The sequence below is a fragment of the Macrobrachium nipponense genome, chromosome 7, assembly GCF_015104395.2.
Source record: "Macrobrachium nipponense isolate FS-2020 chromosome 7, ASM1510439v2, whole genome shotgun sequence".
NCBI lineage: Eukaryota > Metazoa > Arthropoda > Malacostraca > Decapoda > Palaemonidae > Macrobrachium > Macrobrachium nipponense.
Window position 1 is genome coordinate 50,490,504 of NC_061109.1, and position 5,451 is coordinate 50,495,954.

The following is a 5,451-nucleotide window of genomic DNA, read 5'->3' on the forward strand; positions in this document are numbered from 1 at the left end:
AAAGTCAAATTGATGCCCTACCATTATAAACAGGTAGGTTAAAAATCATTCAAAGAAAAAAAATTATTAAATTGGAGATTTGAGTATTTTGAGTAACTTTTGTTTTCTTATGTCCTCTCCCTCCCGCTTCCCACGCCCCGTCACCTACCCACCCCGCAAAAAAGGCGCTACCTTACGGGAAAACTTGAATAAATGCTTACCTTTATAAAGAGGCTGGATAAATCATTCAAGGAAAAAATTATTCAAATGGAGATTTCGGAATTTTTTCATTATTGTGATACCACCCCCTCCCAACCTTGTATCTTTTAAGGGGCCACCCCCCCCCCCCTCCCCCAACGCCCACCCGACCTATCCCCGAGATCCATGACACTCCCACCCACCTTTTCAAACATACATACGCACACACACACCACAACATCCCTTGGATTTCAGATGTGACCTCATCAATGACCTCCATTTATGAACCCCCACTTATGACCTCACCCAACAAGTCCTTCCTTTCCTGCCATTTGGGGAAGCATTTCCTATGAGAGGAAACGCTTTCCTCTCTCTCTCTCTCTCTCTCTCTCTCTCTCTCTCTCTCAGTGCATGTGTTCACGTTCATATCAGGCCGGGCCAACTTAATTTTATAATTCATTGAACAGAATTATTTGTTACCTCTTCACTTTTACGTCAATATTCTCTCTCTCTCTCTCTCTCTCTCTCTCTCTCTCTCTTCTCTCTCTCTCTCATTTTTTCTGGCTCTCAGTGTAAATTTCTAAGGTAAATATGATTGACACCTTTAATTATTTTAGGTAAATAATAGTTAATTCCAGGTATTTAAAACAATCTCTCTCTCATTCTTTCTGTCTCTCAGTGGTAAATTTCTAAGGTAAACATGATTGACATTTGAAATTATTTTAGGTAAATATTAGCTAATTAAGGGTATTTAAAATAATATCTCTCTCATTCTTTCTGGCCCTCAGTGGTAAATTTCTGAAGTACATATGATTGACAACTGTAATTATTTTAGGTAAATATTAGCTAATTCCAGGTATTTAAAATAATCTCTCGTTCTTTCTGGCTCTCAGTGGTAAATTTCTAAGGTAAAATATGAATTAGATTTATAATTATTTTAGGTAAATATTAGCTAAAGGCATTTAAAACAATATCTCTCAGTAGTAATTATCAAGGGTAAGTATAAAATTTATGATTATTTTAGCTTAATTTTGACTAATTTCAGATATTCAGAATAATCTCCCCCACCCCGCTCTCTCTCTCCCTATGGTTAATTTTCAAGGTAAACATGAAAGAAATCTATAATTATTTCACCTTAATATTACCTAATTCCAGATTTTCAAATCAATCTCTCTCTCTCCTCCTCCTCCTCCTCATAACAAAAGTAGACAGTAACCTATTTACATTAAACGAAAACAAAAAAAGAAATAATGGAGGGAAACTAGAACTGAAGAGATACAACCCATCCCATTGTGGGAACTTCTTTACATACAAGATATGTGACAGATGGAATAAACTGCTACCATAAATGGTAAACAGCAACAGTGTGGAAGAGTTTAAAAGAAAGCTAGACCAAATCATTAGGACACTGTGAATGCACAGTAAAACCAGCTCCTACAGATAACTGAGCACACAATGTCTCCTCGGATGGACTAACAACTCTTTGAGACATCTTAATCCTTGTAACTCCTTGTAACCCCTCCTCCTCCTTCTTCCTCTCCCATGCTTTCATCGACCACCTGGTCGATTCGACCCTCGTGACCCAACCTGACAAAAGAGTCGATCTCTGACGAAATAGGCTTCAAAACCTTCTCGTTCCCCAAACTTCCTGTTCCCGTGAAATCTTTCATTTCCGTCTCACCAAAAGAGAGAGAGAGAGAGAGAGAGAGAGAGAGAGAGAGAGAGAGAGAGAGAGAGAGAGAGAATTACTCCAAGCGTCTAAAATTGAAAAAAATTAAGCTAGAATTCTTCCTAATAGCATTCACCCCAAAAAGCTACAACTAAGAGAGAGAGAGAGGGAGAGAGAGAGAGAAAACTGGCAGCTTCAAGAGTCGCAAATGTATTTGGTTTCAGCTAAAAAAAAATCACCATAATGATGAAGTACTGAAATTAATCTGGAGAACACTGATCATTTCATAGAATGATTTATTGACTTATAGCTTTGTTCGTCTGGCACGAGATTTGTGCCTTACTCTTATACATAGTTTGTATATACCATATATAAACAAAATTTGATCCGACCTCCAGCTTACTCGGGGCGTGCTAAAATCTACAGTCAAATTGCACGTAGTTTCAATGACGAAAATTAAAATAAATACTCTATTTTATTAGAAATAATTGTTCTGTACTGTTTAACATGCACATTATTCAGTTTTTTACATTTTCATTCCAATACATAAATCATAAACCTCCTATCCTAAAATTCCTGTATCTTTAACTCAACGCAAAATACCCTTTTCAGACCTTTTTAGGCTTTATCATAAGGCTTTCCTCCCACCGCACCCCCCCCCCCCCCAACAAGAACAACAACAACAACAAAGTAGTTTGAAGGCATACTCTCCGAGTAAGCGAAAATAAGTTTACTAAATACAAGGAAAAGTGCGAACGTCTGTGAATGATGGAATGATAAACGAAGAGATATGAAAATAAAAAAAACAAAATCACCAAGCTATAGAATAGTTAATAAGCTGAAACAATAATCAACATGAATTGATAGAAAGAGTTAGAAACCTGCGTACATGGAGGATACATCAATGACGCATGCGCAGAGGAATAACGGAAAAATTACGCGAAAAAATGAAAAGATTCAGAAACGGGCGTAAACGAAAAATAAACAAGACAGACAAACTAAACAAGAGGTAGTAGACAGCAGATCAACAAACGGACAATGCTTAGCAGATTGAACAGATGCGATTATAGGCTGCCAAAAATGGTGGATAATTTTTATTTTGTCTGCAAGATAAAAAAAAGAAAAAAAAAAAAAAAAAAAAAGTTTTTTTTTGCTCTTTTGCATAAACGTAAATCCTTTCACTTATTCGAAAAGTACAATTTGTCTTCCCACATCAAAGACCTTTTCGTACCCTACGACTTGACTGAGAGAGAGAGAGAGAGAGAGAGAGAGAGAGAGAGAGAGAGAGAGAGAGAGAGAGAATGCTTTAAGTATTTAAAATTAGCCTAAACTAATTCATAATTATTATAGATATTTATATTTGCCTTTGAAATTTACTACTTAGAGAGAGAGAGAGAGAGAGAGAGAGAGAGAGAGAGAGAGAGAGAGAGAGAGAATTACTTTAGGTATCTAAAGTTTGCTAAAATTGGCATGGATATTAAAATTTACCCTAGAAATTTACTACTATAAGAGAGAGAGAGAGAGAGAGAGAGAGAGAGAGAGAGAGAGAATTATATACTTCGTGTCTAAAATTGATAAAAATTATGCTAGAATTATTCCTAATAGCATTCACCCCAAAAATTACCTCTGAGAGAGAGAGAGAGAGAAGAGAGAGAAAGAGAGAGGGAGAGAGACGAGAGGGGGGGGGTAAAGAGAGAGAGAGAGAGAATTACTTTGCTTCTAAAATTGATAAAAAATTATGCTAGAATTACTCCTAATAGCATTCACCCCCCAAAAAATTATCTCTGAGAGAGAGAGAGAGAGAGAGAGAGAGAGAGAGAGAGAATTTCCAACAATCTCAACTGTGTATAGCTTTACTACGACGAATGCCAATTAAAACCAGAATTCTATTGTCATGCAAATCACACCAAGATTTTTTCTTTTTCTTTTTTTTGTCGCTGAGAGAGAAAATGAAAAAGAGAAAGAGAGAAAAAGAGCAAAAGAGAAAGTTAAGAGTTTCGGCAAACCATTCCATTTCAACCTCCTTTCATCTCCCTTTCAACCCTTTACCGTGTCAGACACACGACCGACAGATTTTGACAATATAGTGTACAGTGCCCCAGCGTCTGGTATCGCCAGGGTCAGTCATCATATACTTTCATTCAGATATATTTTTGTTCCCATTTTTTCTTGTCTGTGACATTTTCTTTTTCTGGGTGAGGAGGAACCTCTCTCTCCTCTCTCCTCCTCACAGCAATGACTATCATTAGTCCGTCTGGGCCCACGAAAAATTCAATTTCGCAACATAAACATATTCCTGGAAAAAGCACCTGGTTGCTATTTCAATATATTAAGATTGAAGAGGAAAAAAATGTGACCTAATCCCTCGTCTTTTCTTCTAAAAAATCTTTCTATTCGTTTATTGATTTATCCTTTACATAAATTTCAATTTTTCAAAATTAGATTTACAATGAAAACAATGAAAATCGTTTACAAAATTATAAAAAAAATCGACGGATTAATCGTTCACTGAAAAGCCGTTGTTTTTAAGTACATACTAGGAACGTCACCAATACATTTAATAAACTTTAACTGCTAACTTGTGTGTTGGCTTATGAACGTCACCAATACATTTAATAAATTTTAACTGTTAACTTCTGTCTTGGTTACGATATGTGCTCGTGAAAAGCACAAGAGACCAAAGGACAGACTTTTTGATATGACAAATGAACCAAACAACTCATATCTACAGCCATATCACATTTATCCACATATCCTTGACGCATGCAATATGACCACTGATGTCTATGTAGTCTAATAAATAGGCTCCTCATCCAAATACCAACGCCCTTCTGCAAAAGCAAGGCAGCCATCTTGAATGGAGACATGATGGCTGATTCCGTGTAAAAAGAAAGACAAAAATAACCACTCCACCAGTGTCGACGTTTTATATAGAACCATGGTTATCGTCAATCCAGCCACGTCAGGATAGCACTTTCGAGTGATGCCACAGGTGGATAGCCAGTAAACTAAGCCAAGGGAAATAGGGGATAGAACTATCTACTAGATCATACTCAGGTCAGGGGATATCATCGGAACTTTTTATGCTTTAACGAAGACGAAGAAAAACCACACGAAGAACCTAAGGTTACAGATTAAATGGTAATTCATATAGTATATATATAATATAATATATAAATATATATATATATATATATATATATATATATATATATATATAGATAGATATATAGATATATATATATATTATAAATATATATATATATATATATCTATAATCTATATATATATATATAATATATATATATATATATATTCTATATATGTGTATATAGATATATAGATATATTTATATATATATATATATATATATATATATTATATATATATATACCTAATAAAAGGAGGCCATAAAAAAACGACAAAATATCGAAAGTACTTTATTTCAGACTGCTGTCTCTCTCGTCAGGTAGGCAGTCTCTCTGAAATATTAGTACTTACTTTCTATATTTTGCCATTTTCATGGGCTCCTTTTATTAGATGGATATATATATATATATATATATATATATATATATATATATATATATATATATATATATATA